General features: G+C 32.0%; 1 long non-coding RNA gene across 1 annotated transcript in view; it reads left to right on the top strand.

Annotated features, from left to right (window-relative positions):
- Nucleotides 1-15,782, top strand: part of LOC145267333 (uncharacterized) — a 30,470-nt gene extending 14,688 nt beyond the window's left edge. The window contains exon 2 of the long non-coding RNA XR_013864840.1: nucleotides 14,278-15,782. This is a non-coding gene — a long non-coding RNA (uncharacterized LOC145267333). The remainder of the gene's footprint in view (nucleotides 1-14,277) is intronic.
- Nucleotides 15,783-17,899: the final 2,117 nt, after the last annotated feature.

Raw genomic sequence — 17,899 nt, 5'->3', positions numbered from 1 at the left:
TTCAGATGAATAAAGCTCAATAGTTAACAGATTATGTCAAACAGAGCTTTTGCATAATAATTTAGGTAGATTGTAACATATAGAAGTCAAGTTTTATGATACAAGGTCATTTGCAAACTGGAATTATGTATAACAGCTTTACTTCTTTATTTGATGTTGTGATTATAATTTTTATGTTTTATTTGCCCTTTCATAATCCATCGAATTATTATATATAATATTCTTAAATAGCCATTAACACTATTTATATCATCAGATACTAGCGGTTTATGCTTATGCAATTATCAATGTAGGAAATTAATTATAATTACTGGTGTCGGGAGATTTAAACCAAGTCATAAATTCACCTTTAATTCGTAGACTACTATTCTATGTTACGGCCACTGGTAATTAACACACGAATCGAGGGGAATTAAGTACTTATGAATGTCACATCAGTGGGCATGCATAATGACAGTTAGAGATTATTCAACGACAGAAAGGTGAAACGTTGCACACACACACACACGCACATATATATACATCTATATTCAAGTAACTTTATATTCAGTTTAAAATCTTAGGTAATCCTTCCGTATTTATATAAATGTGCTCAATAAGTGCTGTTTATCATATACATACATTCTTTATTCATAAAAAATAACATTATTTGTTTATATATTTACAAAAATATTTCGGTTAGAGCCATCAAAAACCCAGAACTATTTCGTCCAACCTATTTTTACGGCTGCATTTTGTTGCTGGAGACAAAATTATTTTCTGACATTTAATACCTGATCCGCTCATAAAAAAAACAACAAAAAAAGTAAATTCACTACGACTAAAATATTATTTACTATCTGTTAAATTGATATCCTAACATTTTTAAGTTTATCGGTTTATTTTGAAGGAAGATCGGGTTAGCTCATGACTTAAATTACCTAAACGTGTTTGACAACACAAATATACGTGTGAATATTAATATTCTGTTTGCTCTGATGCAAGACATTTATAGTTATATATACATGTAAATTAATACATACCAAGCATATTCTTCAGCCAGGTGATCCTACGAACAAACAGACACACACATACACACACACATACAAATACAGACAACAGTCGAAGTTATGTGTTTTTTCTCGGGCAGCAAAACAAACATAGTCAACACTATTGTTGTGATGCTTTCTTCCTTGTATAGTGAGATATGGCTTTGGGGTATATAATTCTAATGCTGTGAAAAATAACAAAACAAAAAATTAGGCAAAAGGCCACTCAAAAATTGGGGAAGAGGATGTATGCCCATTCTCGTCCCGGTACATTCGTTTTTGTCTATGCTGAGCCTAGCTAAAGTTCTCATTCATCATAATACCACAAGCACACAGGGGGTCGTCCTACTTAAGATTCACAAATCATATTGCTCATTTTTTCGTTTTTTTTTTTATTAAGGTAAACTAATATATATATATATATATATATATATATATATATATATATATATATATATAATTGGTTGAGAGATTCCAACGAAGGAAAGATGTACATTTAAATGAGAAAGGTCACCAACAATTGGTATCTATTTTTTGATATTATTTTATTATTCCGTGTTTTGATTTTTAATTTAAAAAAAGGTATCATATTTAGATCTTTATAATAATGTTTTTAAATCATTGAAGTAGATTTTACTGTTTATTTTTAACCCCCCCACCTCCGCTATATTCTTTTTTTGTTGTTTAAATAGCATTTTCCTTGATTTAGCTCTGTTTAGCGAAGAACGAAACCTGGTTATCTAAGCTTTATTTTCATTTTTTATTTTTTTAAATCATTATATTGATTGGTCTGTATTTAGCCATTATTAAATTCTGTACCTCCCCCGAAAAAGTTTCAAATATTTTAAGACCAGTTACACACCTGATTTAATCAATAGATTAAATGCATTAATAAAAATTAAAATTAAAATCAAGACTGCCCGGGCAAATCAGGCCTTCTTAAATCCGTGCTTGAGAAACAAATTTTGTCTTGCTTTTATTTTATCTAAAATAAAGCGAGCTAAGTTACATCCTGGACAAAAAATTGAAAGTGATTTTATCTCCAATTTTTTGTCCAAGCTTTCTTGTAATTTGGCAAGTTTAAACAAAAAATATCATGAAACGTGGAAAGATTCCGTTGGCAGTTTGTCGTTTTTCGACAAAATTAGATTTTCTAGATATGCTGCAATAATTCACGAACGTAGCCTTTCTAGGTTATCGTTAAAATATCAAAAGAATTTGCAACGTTTGATCTTCAAAAAATACGGTTGTTCGACGAACCCTAGTGTAACATCCTAAATCTCTCTTCCGCGTAATTGCCTGAGCTCGAACTTAATATTATTTCACATGGCTTGGACTTCTGCATTCCTCCCAAAGCGTGAAAAGATATATGCTGAATTTGAAGTCTTTTTTTCTCAAATAGAAAGACTTTCTCCTGTTTCCGACTCTATGGTCAGGGACATTAAGGCGAAACTTAATGACGTCGCACATTCTTATGCGGGCACACCTATTTCGTTTTGTAAAGCAAAATGGCGAAGTAAACATTATCGTACAATCAAAGCACTTGACCATAATAAATCTTTCGTCATCACAAAACCCGATAAAGGCTCTGGCGTTGTCATAATGGATCACCACAATTATGTCAATAAAGTGATGACTATCCTGGGGGACACCTCTAAATTTGCTAAATTAGGTCTGGTAGATACTCATGATTCTACTATTTCTATCGAGACCAAGTTCCAAAAACGACTTGTCAAATGGGTCAAAAGTGGTGTTCTTCCCACTTTCATTTCTAATTTAATTCGACCCACCGGTTCTATTCGTCCCCGTTTGTATGGGTTGCTTAAGAATCATAAAGAGGGGGTCCTGTCAACATAAGTTAGCAAAATGGTTGACAAGTAATTTAGAACTCGTTATGGAACGTTATAGTTCATTTTGCATTAAAGACTCTTTTAGCTTTGCTTACTCTATGCAAAATTATACTAATTCTTTTTATATTTCTAGTCTTTTTTCTTGGATTCCATTGTTAGAGACTATTAATATTTGTGCTGACGCCTTATATCGGAGTAAACTTCCAACTCCCCGAATTCTAGAAAATATCTTTGTAGAATCGATGAAATTCGCCACCATGTCGGTAGAATTCAGTTTCAACGATATTATGTTCAGACAGACGGATGGTGTGGCCATGGGTTCCCCTTTGGGACCAACGTTGGCTAATATCTTTGCGGGTTTTAATGAAGAGAGTCTATTGTCTGGTTTATGCAAACCAGGCATTTATTTTCGTTACGTTGTATGGTTTGCCTAAGCCCATGAAGAGGGGGTACCGTTGAGACCCATGATATCTATGATAGGGTCTTGTCAACATAAGCCAGCAAAATGGTTGACAATTATTTTAGAACCTGTTTTGGAACTTTATAGTTCATATTGTATTAAAAAAATTCTTTTAGCTTTGTTAACTTTATACAAAATTATACTCATTCAGACAAATGTATGTGTTCCTTCGATATTTCCAGTCTTTTTACTTGCATTCCATTGTTAGAGGCTATTAATATTTGTGCTGATGCTTTATATCGGAGTACACTTCCAACTCCCCCATTACCAGAAAATATTTTCGCCACCATGTCGGTAGAATTCAGTTTCAATGATATTATGCACAGACAGACGGATGGTGTGGCCATGGGTTCCCCTTTGGGACCAACGTTGGCTAATATCTTCGTGGGTTTTCATGAGCAGGGTCTATTTTCTGGTTTATGCAAACCAGACATTTATTTTCGTTACGTTGACGACACTTTCTGCTTATTTTACAACGAAACGAATGTGGATGCTTTTTTTGTGTCCCTCAATAACGTGCATCCAGCCCTAAAGTTTACGGTTGAAAAAGAAACGAATTCTTCTCTTCCGTTTTTTGACGTCCTTGTGTGCAAGACATCCTCGTGTTTTCTTACTTCTGTTTATCGTAAACCAACCTTTACTGGTCTCTATACGCGTTGGGATACTTTTTGCCCTACAAACCAAAAATACAATTTAATTAAAACTTTAGGGCATAGGGCCTTGATGATTTGTCCTAAAGTTAATCTGGATGAGGAGCTTAAATTTAGTACTAAGATCTTTTGTAATGATGGTTACCTCTTAGATATTGTTGAAACTACTATTAATGAGAAAGTTTCCAATTTTAATAAACCTAAGGAAATCATAGTTAATAGATGTCCTGTTTACCTACGTCTACCTTTGCTATATATATATATATATATATATATATATATATATATATATTATTGATTATGTATATATATTTATTCTTAAATATATTTAAGATTATATATATATTTTATGATAATATATATATTATAATGAAATATATTTATGATTATATATATATATATATATATATATATGAATATATGTATTTTTATGATTATATATTCCTTTGTGATTATATATATTTATGATTATATATTTATATATATGATTACTTATATTTATTTTTATATATATATATACTTTATGATTATATATATATTTATGATTTTGTATATATTTATGATTATATATATATATGGATATTTATGATTATATATATATATATATGTATATTTGTGATTATATATTTATATATATATATATATATATATATATATAGTGCTGTTGTTTTTCTGTCGGAACGACGAGGACACTCTGATCATCCTGTTGGTTGTGTGTAGTGATCATCGGTGAGGGCAGAGATGGCTGATAAACCCAATCTGTGCTTGAAAAGTTTTACTGCAGTGGGAACAAGGAATGATAGCAGATGTCGAGTGTTTCAAAACATTGCCCTTTCTGCGTTTCTCTGCAGCAACTTCTTTGTTACTTTCATATTGTTATTCACCTCACTTCACTATAAGTTTGCTCCCATGATGACGGATCAACGTTGAAGGCCTTTAGTAATGCCTTCAGAGTATCTTTAAATAGTTTTCTGTGGCGGCCATGGGAGGGCTTGCCATGTTGGAGATCAGCAAACAGAAGCTTCTTGGGCAGATTGTAATCCGGCATTGAACCTTCATCAGGATAGTCGAGATGCTTGGGATCCCAGCACTAGACAGGATCTATATCAAGCAAATTCCTCAGTCGGGTGGTATGGACGTAAGGTGGTAAGTATGACAGCTTTACAGGCTTTGATCTTTGTCATAGAGGTGATGCCTCTTCTGTCCCATACATGCTTGTGGAGTTTGCCAAAGGCAGCGCTTGCTTTAGAGAGTCTGGTGTTGATTTCATCGTTAATGACTGCCAAGGTAGATGAACTTGTCAAACGCATCGAGTCTGTGTACCCCGATTGAAATATTGGGTTCTGCAAATGATTTTCCCAGAGCAGGCTGATACATCAACACGGTCTTTTTGATATCGATTGTGAGACCAAAGTGTTCACAAACATCCGTGAATATGCAAAACGACAAACATAGAATATATATATATATTATTATATTATATATATTAAATCCCCGAAACAGTGTTTCATGGTAAACAACTGATGATCCCTTGAAAAATAAAAAAAATTGGTATTATAGTAAATTCGAGAGAGTTGATGCAGTGATTGCAGGTGATTAAATGACTTACTGACTAAGTGTTTTTTTTTGTTTTGTTTTTTAACGAATGATAAAAAGTAGTTTTTTGTGTAGTTTCAAATGTTAAAAAAACTTCAAATACTATATATATATATATATAATTATTTTTACCGTTTTATGTGTTTGGCTACATATGTTTCTGATGTTGGACCATGTTTACGAACTGACAGCTTCGTCAGGCCTCGCAGAAGCGGTTGTTAGTCATTGGAAAAAAGGTGTTGACAATATTTTTGAAGGTTAAAGATACATTCGAAAGGTTGAAGGTTAAAGATACATTAACCTTTAAAACCGAAATATTGTCAACACCCGCCTATCCCCTCCCCTTTTCTTTTTCAGATACAACGGTAATATAAAAATAAAAACATGTTTGCTCTACAATAGTATTTAGCACTCTCTTTTAGTTTTTACTAATTACCAGTTTTACCAAATATATATACATTTCTCTAACAAACTACTCTGTCAATTTTCAGTCTGCAGACTCGAAATTTGACATAAGATGTATTAAGATTTGTGGAAATCTTTTTTATCGGTTTTCGGCCAGACAAGAAGTCAAGTTCAACGACTTGGCCTTTGAAAACTTTACCAAACTGCCGCTAATTATGGATTTAATCACTTACATTTTAGATAGATGGTACTTCGCCATGCATCAAACTTTTAAATTTGATTTGAGCACAAAACAATAAATATTAAGAGGTCAAAAATGAGGTCAAAGTTAAAGGATTGACCTTTGCCTCTCTACCAAATTACTCAGACAATTTTTGGTCTAAACATTTGAAATTTTACATAAATTGTATTCAGACATGAGCAAGCTTTAAAATCGGTTTTCTCCGAAAATTTGTCTGTCAAGGGGTCAGAGTTCAAAAACATTTGACCTTTGCGATCACTAGCAAACTATTGAGCCAATTTTGGGTTTAAACATTTGAAAATTGACATAAAGGGTACTCAGATATGCAGTATTTTAACATGTGTTTGGATGAAAATATGACTAACAAGATGTAAGAGTTAAAAGAGTTGACCTTTGCAGACTCTACCAAACTCCTCCGCCAATTTTGAATCTAAACTCTTGAAATTTTTGGTGTAAATTACCTGAACATGAGTCATACTTTTTTATGTATATATATACTAGCATGGGTGTCCGGCGTTGCCCGGATGTTTGAAGGTGTATGCCGAGCAAAAAAATAACCTAAAAAAACGGTCAAATTTTTTAACTTTTACCCCTATTATTACCCCTTAAAATGTATTGTTTTGGGCTCAAATCAAGTTATAAAGTTAGATCCATGCCGAAAGAGCCTATATCTAAAATTTCAAGTGGTAAGACCCAAAATTGTCGGAGGGGGAGTTTACTAGAGTTCTCAAAAGTCAAATTGTTGAACTTTGACCGCTTAACAGCCAAATTTCTGGTCGATAACCGATCACATATATTTTCCCAAATCTCAGTACCCTGTATATCAAATTTCGAGTCTGTAGACTGAAAATTAACAGTTATTGCGAAGGAAAATGTACACAGACCAACAGACAGACATACACACACACAGACACGTTCACGTTTATATATATATATATATATATAGATATATATATATATATCTGCACATAAAGTTATGAATAGTACATAGGATCCGAGCAAAGCCGTATAAACTGCTAGTATATATATATATATATATATATATATATATATATATATAATCATCCACATACAGTACTGTTTCGCTGTTTCACAGCTCATTAGTGAGGCTAGACAGGCGACTTCCTCAAGCCAGGATCGAGACCCGACCGCCCAAATGACAGTCAAGCTTCTCACCATTGATCTATACGACTGCTGCTGTGTGGGTAATGAATTAGCGATGTTTTGACATCGTCCAAATGCCTCCGCTCGGTTTATTTACACAAAGACCGTCCTTTAATACGCTGAAGGTAGTTTGTATATCATTTCCCAATATGCTCAACCCAAGAAAGGGGGCATTATAGTCATTCACATACACTACTGTTTCGCTGTTTCACAGCTCATCAGTACGGCTAGACAGGCAACTGCCTCAAGCCAGGATCGAGACCCGACCGCCCAAATAGCAGGCCACCCGGCATTGCCAGGTCGTAGAATACGCTTTAATATGATATTTGATAATACTGAGTTCGTATTATTATTATATTATATTAGATCCAATATATAGTAATGATTTAAAAAGTTTCAAAATAAAATGACTTGTACGCAACCACCGAGAATCGAAACAGAAACATTTAGCTACGATTTACTTTTACTTTCGCGTTACTGCCTGAGCTATGAAGACATGTTTGCTTCAAGGCTAAAACTTAAAATGTGAACCAATAGCTATTACGTTACTCATGCATATTTGAAATGCGGTCGTTCGACTTCACCTGGCAAATTCCATTTTTAAAATTTTTACACTTTTGTACCGATTTTCCTCCGCTAAAACCCAAATGTAAAGTTTAACTTGGGTTCGAATAATTTATCTATAAAGTTTCATGACTGTGAACCTTAAACTGGCAGGAGTTTGATAGACAAATTTTTTTAAACAAATATATATACGCATACATAAATATATATACGCATACATAAATATATATACGCATACATAAATATATATACGTATACATAAATTGTATTTATTAGAACCTTTTTACGCAAATAATATGCAAGTATAAATTATGTAGAATATCTGCATGAATAAGATTACACGTAATAGTTAATTAAATGTGATGATCCCACATGAAAACCAAAAAAATAATAGGGAATTAATTAAAATGAATGTTTCAAGGAATATGCAAATTAGCTAGATCTTTTGCAGATGAATGCAATCCCCCGGCCCATATATAACAAAGCTGTCTTTTTTTAAGTAAATAAAAAACGTGGTTTTTAATATGCGTATCACTACACACACACACACACACAAAAAAAACAATTTATACGCGAATAGATATATAACATGTATATATCTATGAAACATGTATATAAATGCAGTGTGTATATATAGATGTGTATATATATAACGTGTGTATACATGCATATATAAAATGTATGTATATATATATTATGTATGTGTATCTACATATATATTATGCATATACGATGTCTATGCATGTATAGTGTGCGTATATATATGTACGTATTATAATGTGTATATATACGCATATTTATGTATATATATATATATATGTATCTGTATGTGTTTATATAATGTGTGTATATCCCTCCATATATAATGCATATATATGTTTAAATAAGCACACATTATGTATATATATATATGTATGTATGCACACTTTCCATATATGCATATATATAATGTATGCTTTATATATATATATATATATATATATATATATATATATATATATATATATATATATATATATATATATATACATAAAGTCCTGGTCAAAATCATAAGACCACTTAAGAAAGTAAGCGTTTACGCATATTATCGAATTTTTAACCAAACAAATGGTTGAAACCATTGCCAAAAGGGTAAATATGATGAACAAAAAAAAAAAAAAAAATGAAATCTGCTTCATTCGAAACCTTAACCCTGATCTAATAATTATTTAAAAAAAAAAAACATTTTCACGTGGTCCAAATGATGAGACCACTTTAATAAAATCAGCTAGTTTTGAAAAAATGTATACGAAAAGCTTTCTATGTTACTAAAAGACATTTGTTAGTGGTTAAAAAACATCTTACTAAATTATAAATGGCAAAAGGGAAATCATTATCAGAGTTTGAGAGAGGAAGGATTTTTTAACTTAATAGTTATCATTTAAAGCGACTGCAGAAACCACGTCTTCTTGAACAGCACAAAACTAACCGACTTAAATATGCAGCCAAATACCAGACTTGGGATGAAGAGAAGTGGGAAAATGTAATTTTCTCCGATGAGAAAAAGTTTAATCTAGATGGTCCAGATGGATTTCAATACTATTGGCATGATAAAAGGTTTGCCCAAAGAGACTTTTTCAACTTAAATTGAATTTTCCAGCAAGACAACGCTGTGATACACACTTCCTGACAAGCACGAGAATACTTTTCTTCAAATAATATAGAATTGTTAGATAATCCAGTATGTTTTCCGGACCTCAAACCCATTGAAAATCTTTGGGGATGGATGGCAAAAGAAGTGTTCAAGGATGGAACCCAGTATGATTCGATAAAGGAACTTTCTGATTCAGTTTTCAGTACATGGGATAAAATTCCTTCGCAACTGATAAAAAAACTTAGTTGCAAGCATGCCGAAGAGAATTTTTGAAGTAATTCGTAATAACGGAGACTATACTAAATACCGAGACCCTTTTTAGTAATTTATAATTGCCTTTTGTTTGATAAATTATCAGTGGTCTTATCGACCAGGTGAAAATGTTTGTTTTTTAAAAAATAATTATTAGATCAGGGTTAAGGTTTCGAATGAAGCAGATTTCATTTTTTCCATCATATTTTCCCCTTTGGCAATGGTTTCAACCATTTGTTTGATTAAGAATTAGATACGCATTAACGCTTACTTTCTTAAGTGGTCTTATGATTTTGATCAGGACTGTATATATATATATATATATATATATATATATATATATATATATATATATATATATATAATTTTTAAGAGATGGCTTAATAAAACACTTTTTAAAATATTAAACTCATGTAATTTTTTCCAAAGATTAAATTTGGGCATTTATTACCAAAATACAATGTCAGCCATATGATCCGCCGATCGCGCGAGTATGGTGTAACCTAGAGCTCTAATTTTCGTAAACTGTATATATTAAATTATTTCGGCAATAACGCGTCGAATATACTCATTAAGTCTTGTTGTCTATTTAGTCATATTTACCAGTGTAAATACCTATCCCTCCAAATAATTTAATGGAGTTTAATCGCACCAACAATATAGACAATTGATAGATTCACTATGTGAAATGATTCATTGATCAAGTGTTCTTCTCAATAAATTAATCCTATCATTTTCACTTTGCAACCGTTGTTCGGGTCTCAGTTCTTTCGTGATAAATTCTAAATAACTGATGTTTGCAAAAAATGCAATTAAGAAAAATGTTTGTGAATTTAATGCTCGCAGCATCTAAAAATGAGGCACACACATGAATATATATATATATATATATATATATATATAACATTAGTATTTGCATTATATATATACAAGTTAGAAAGATGAACTTCCCAGACCCCCCACAAACACCTAATGACCTTAAACGCCAAAACTAAAACATTACCGACATGCCAAGAACCTCCTCCCACCTCTCCCCCTTGTTCCCTTCCTCCTTTTCCGCTTTTCTCTCGCACCCCTCCCCTGACACCATTCACCCTTTCATTCCACCATAAACGAACATTTCTGTAAAAGTCTGAGGAAGCTACATGACGGCCAAAAAACGGCCGTGTAGCCGAAACAATAATGTAACTTAACAGAAAAATACACTAATAAAAAATAAAACGCATATTTGCTCTACAACATTATTGAGCACTTTCTTCAGGTTTTTATTAATTACCATTTCTACTATATATATATATATATATATATATATAACAGTAGTATTTGCATCATATATGTAACAGTAGTATTTGTATTATATCTACAACATTAGTATTTGTATTATATATATAACAGTAGTATTTGCATTATTTATATAACATTAGTATTTGCATTATATATATAACATTAGTATTTGTATTATATATAACATTAGTATTTGCATTATATATATAACATTAGTATTTGTATTATATATAACATTAGTATTTGCATTATATATATAACATTAGTATTTGCATTATATCTGCAACATTAGTATTTGCATTATATATATATAACAGTAGTATTTGCATTATTTATATAACAGTAGTATTTGCATTATATCAACAACATTAGTATTTGCGTTATATATATGTATATTACAGTAGTATTTGCGTTATATATATATATACATAACAGTAGTATTTGCATTATATCTACAACATTACTATTTGTATTATATATAACATTAGTATTTGCATTATATATATAATATTAGTATTTGCATTATATATATAATATTAGTATTTGCATTATATATATATAACATTACTATATATTATATATATATAACATTAGTATTTGCATTGTATATATATAATTTTAGTATTTGCATTGTATATATATATATATACTTTGACTATTTGCATTGTGTATATATATATATATACTTTGACTTTGACATATAGATGTTTGAAGTCCAGGTTTTGGACCTGTTTATCGCTCCAAGGGAAAAATTTCCTAGACAACTTTGTGGCATGCCTGGCTCAGAAACCCAGGAATTTGTATTTCCATTTAGGAGGATGGACAATATAAACTCGACAGCAATATCTAATGGGCCTCAAGTCTGCTTTTGAATGCGTTTACCGTTTGTGCTTGTACAATTGCATCTGGGAGATCATTCCATATGTTGGCAACCCTCTGTGTACTTGTAGAGATCGATCATGTCACCACGATTTCTCTTTTAGTATTAGTATTAGTATTTTCATTATATATATATATATATATATATATATAACATTAGTATTTGCATTATATATATATATAACATTAGTATTTGCATTATATATATATAACATTAGTATTTGCATTATATATACATAACATTAGCATTTGCATTATATATACAGAACGTTAGTATTTGCATTATATATGTATAACATTAGTATTTGCATTATATATATATTACATTAGTATTTGCATTATATATTGTCACAGGAAAACAGGGCATAATGCAGAAGTGACCATTCTCCCTGTCTCTCTTTTAAAGTTTTATTTTGAATATCTATTGGTCAGGCACCTCCACCCCACCCCATTGCTATTGAGTCATTCGAAAACGAAATATCTAGTCGTCACCCATAAAAGAAAGCGAGTTAGACACCCCATCCTCATCCCCTCATGAAGTCATTCGTCAAAAACACAGGCCAATGCCACGACGAGAAACCATCCGGAAACCCAACCTTCACCTGAAACGAAGCAGCGTGCGGGGAAAAAGTAGGAAGAAAACTCTTTTTGGGGGGCGTTAGTGACGTACGAGGAGAAACAAGATGTCGAGTCAATTAAAAAAATGGAGCTGATCACATCGCCGAACGAATGTTGATAATAAAAAAGCGACAGATACCAGCCAATAGGGTTCGCTTGATAAATTGGAAGGTCACTCAACTTAAGTCTCATTCCTGGAGTCGAAAACGAAACACAGCAAAACTATGAAAACACCTTGACTCAGAGATATCGGAATGGGATACACCACGATGAACACCAGCAACGCGATTATGCGGTGCAAAACAAGGAAAGACATGTGGACAAACAAACTTCGGAGGATATCGACTCGCGCGTCGGCGAAATGGGACTGCCTCACATTGTAACATCGGAACATTGAATTTTATACCTAATCATTGGTTGAATGCACGTTCTCCTATTGTTTAAATTCCCCTCACCCCCACATATTTCACAAACCTCCAGTTGCTGGAATGAACTGTTTTTTTTTAATTTTTAATAATTTCTACTGTTTCATATGACACAACCATTTTTCAACATGAAAAAAAGTAGAAAAGATAAAAAGAGAAGGAAAGAAAAGAGGCTATGTTTATCTGAAGTGTTTTCTTTATTATTGCCCCCCCTTTTGACCCGTTGGACACTGTCTGCATGTTTTCTTGTTATTATTATTTCCTTTTAATATTTTATCTTGGTTGTTGAATCTTGATGCGCAATAAACGACATGTGTATAATGCATATATAACCATGTTGTTTCGTTATTCATTGGCTGGTATTTCGTCAACTGTACATCTCATAAGAACGTTCCACGACGGAAGTACTGTCCAGAATCTAGGTAGGTGCTACTTGGTCGTGATGATTCTACAACCGGCACGTGCGTCATTTTTTATATTTTACGATACATTTTGGAGATAAGTTATTTTGGGATTTTTCAGCCGGGATGTATCGTCACAATATATAATGTTAGTATTTACATTATATATATAATATTAGTATTTGCATTATATATATAATATTAGTATTTGCATTATATATATAATATTAGTATATGCATTATATATATAACATTAGTATTTGTATTATATAGATAGATTAGTATTTGCATTATATATATATAAGTGGATTATATATATATATATATATATATATATATATATATATATATATACATAATATGAGTATTTGCATTATATATATTTTAGTATTTACGTTATATATAATATAATTATTTGCGTTATATATATAATATTAGTATTTGCGTTATATATATAATATCAGTATTTGCATTATATATATAATATTAGTATTTGCATTATATATATAATATTAGTATTTGCATTATATACACATATATTAGTATTTGGAATATATATATATATATATATATATATATATATATATAATATTGGTATTTGCATTATATATGAGTAATTGCATTATATATAACATTAGTATTTGCATTATATATGTATATAATATTAGTAATTGCATTATATATATATATATATATATGTTAGTACTTACATTGATATAATTGCATAGTATTTGCATATAATAATTGCATTGCCGTAATTAGAGGGTGAGAGATATATTGATTATTCATTTTGGTTTTATACACTTCTTCCTTTCTTTTTCTTTCAGATTCCTTGTTAAAGCGGTAATAAAAAAAAAAACCCATAAAACCCCGAGGTTTTCAACCGGACGAAACATATAATCTCTACATAATGCCAAGATTAGTTCCTTTCTTCAAATGAGCAGATTCAAATGTCGCCAACTGACAACGGTTCAGCGAGAAACATCGTTGGTATCAACCTTCAGAATCTGGCACTCCTGAAACTTCTCCAGACGAATGGAATATTCGACTAAATAAGAAACACTTTAATTACTGCCCCGGCACAATTACTAACGCGATAATGCTGTTTGTTTGCATGTCAGAAGCAGAAACACCCATTTTAAATATTCTGTGATAGTCCTTGTGGAGGAAGCATTACTGTGTTTGAAAATTGAGCTTTCAGCAAAAAATTATTGCGTGTTTAATTGGCAGCCTTTCAACTATGGACGTAACGGCGATAGGTTAAGTAGGATACTCTAGTATGTACTCTGTCTCATTTCAAGGAAGATAAATAAATTAACAACGATCAGGTATTTGGTATGAGAAGTTCATAAATATCCCGTTACCATCAATAATCCAAGAGGATAACCTTTTTGCTGACTAAAAGTGCTCTTCGATGCACAATGAAGTTTAAATTATTCAATTTCCTTCTCGCATTCGTGATATTCAGCTGCGGGTTATACATGTTGAAAATAAGATCCATCAGCAATTTTAGTAGCTCAAATAAAACGGACATTAACTTTCCCAAAGCAACTATTTATAACACGATTCCCCTGCGGATTAATTTTACTTTCAGGTCGAACGAGGTCCGCGTTACTGTTCCCTACCCTGAACACAAATCACCTCTCCAGTTGTTTCCTGTGGCTTTAAACTCGGATGAGCGAAAGATCTTTTATTTCACGATATCGACGTTTGCGAATACGTTGTACAAAGCGAAAATAACGTTCATGCTGTACGGCGGTTCATTGCTCGGTTCACAGAGACACCATGGCTTTGTTCCCTGGGATGACGATGTTGACGTTTGGATCAACGGGACAGAAAAGCATCGGGTGCAAAAGCTATTAAATTCCGTGAAAGATTTTGCAGTCTACTCACCGTTTAACTTCCAGTGGAAATTCTTTTACAAAAAGTTGAAAACGCTAAAGAATTTGAACTTTCGGTGGCCGTACATTGATATATTCTTTTTCAGTGAGAACGCGACACATGTGTGGGAGGAACAGAAAGTGCACCGCCACAGATATTATAAGCGATCATTCGTCTTCCCGTTGGTCTTGCGACCATTCGATATATTCCGTTTGCCAACGCCGTGCGCAATCGAGAAATTCGTTGGAAAATATAATCTTCACAATTGCCAGACGACAAATTTCATTCACAGAACCGAAAGCTATTTACCGCAGTTTTATAGAACCGTTGTCCCTTGTAAGATCCTATATAATGATTATCCATTTGTTTTCGAAGTTCCATTTAATACAACGTATTCAATTGAACTATTAAAGCGGGGAAATAAAACCATCAGTCGGTTTCTTGTACCAAATGATGCGTGTAATTTTTGAATTTATATTTAAGATGTTATCTGTTAGATTATTTTTCAGATGCGGATCGATTATTTATTTCCTTTAGGTTGGTCAGACAACTGTTCTCATTTTGGTTTTTATTCTTAGGATATCCAAGTGCCCTTTGTCGAACTCGGGAATTTGTACGGAATTTCTAATGGAATCCTCGGTCGTAGTTTTCTTCTCCTCTGTCAGTCATAATTGACAAAGAAGTCTAAATATATATAAATGCATACATTATATATATATATATATATATATATATATATATATATATATATGTATGGTTTTATCGAACTTTTACATCAGGTTGAGATTACTTTATAAATATTGATTCTTTAATATTTATAATTTACTTTAGTTTTGCCATCTTGGATCATTTTGGTAAACTTAACTGTAATTCTTATTTTATTTTATATATATATATATATATAAGTGTGCATATATACACACATATATAAATATACATAAAGTGTGCATGTATAAACATATATATATATATATATATATATATACATATATATATACATTATATATGGACATATATGCACATATTATATATCGACATATATACACACATTTTATAAACACACACACTACTAAACATATATACATATACCCCCTTTTTATTATATATATACATATATATATAATGAACTCATTATCCCCTCAGATTTTGACATTAATAGGATTAAAATCAAGATATGTCATGCAAATGTAATATGCACAAACTGTTGCACAATATCTGAGGTGTGTTATAGGCCTATTACCTATTCACTTCCTCGATAATCGTAGCTCCTATATTCTATCTGCTGAGAGCTCACGGCCAAAATCGGTTAAGATCAATGGAAGTGGTAAAATCTTTTCTCTCTCTCTCATAAATTCCTCCTTCCCCCGCCATTACTTTACACCGTTGCGGGATCGTTCACAAGAGACAGTTACGAAGGAACACCGGTTTAGGGTTTCTTTACTTCGTAGTTGCTTAAAAAACTGGAATGAAATTTTAACTCTACAGGGTAAAACGCACCATGGATTTAACCGAAACGAAGGGTCATTTATACTATTTTTTCGCTTTATTTCGTTTTGTAGTTGATTAAAAAAAACTGGAATTGACTGGGTGAAACGCACCATGAAGTTAACCGAATCGAAGGGTTATTTATGTCATTTTTTTTCGCTTTTCGCTGTATTTTTTGTTTTTGTTTTATTGTTCATCATTTTCCCCTAATTTATGTTTTCTGTTTTTTTCCGATTTCTTTTTTAAAGGTGTTTTACGTTTGTTCGCTGTGTTTTTTTGTTTGGGTTTGCCGACTATCTTAAAGAATTTTAACATCGTTTTTATTTTTATATTTAAACATGGTTATTATTTTTACTTTACCCCCCCCCTTACAAACACACCTAAAAAAAACGGGCAACGCCGGGAACCCCCGCTAGTATATATATATATATATATATGTATTTTTTAGTACTATCATATTGAAGATTCTATTTTAACCGCCAGAATACTGTCGTTTGGAACTGATTATTTCTTACCAATTTTCTCCTCTTGTTTTCGCTTATCTCGGCATTGGTTTCCAGTCGTCCTGAACATACATTCCACTTGCAACTGGTATCTAACAATGTCGACTCAGGGGAACGGTAGTTGGAGATTGCGCACCTCCTGCCAAAAAGTTACACGCGCAGGCACCCCTGCGGTTGGTATCCATAGTCTGTCAAAGACTGAAGGAACCTTAAAAAAATTCTTAGCAATTGTATTCGTTGTGCTACAGTTCTTTGCAAATAACGATGCAAAGTGAGTGATACTCAGTTACAGTGTTCTGGAGGTTTATGTTTCAATCATTAGTATGGGCGATATTAAGTATACAACTATGAAATACTTCAATCTTATACCAGGAGATGGCTAAGAGAACGAGAATAATCTACTCCGGATTAAAAATAAAGTTTTCGGTTTAAAATTAAGTGTGTACTTATTAATTCGACGATACGCACACAGAGAAGGTCGGAAATGTACTTTAATGGAATGTGCTCTGATAAACTCATAGCCCTAGTGTCTCATCGATGCACATTCTCCTGACTAACCCACAGAGTAGCAGAATATCAT

Source organism: Euprymna scolopes, chromosome 4, assembly GCF_053919585.1.
Source record: "Euprymna scolopes isolate OS-2025 chromosome 4, ASM5391958v1, whole genome shotgun sequence".
In the NCBI taxonomy this organism is placed as follows: domain Eukaryota; kingdom Metazoa; phylum Mollusca; class Cephalopoda; order Sepiida; family Sepiolidae; genus Euprymna; species Euprymna scolopes.
This window is presented reverse-complemented; position numbering and strand designations above follow the sequence as displayed.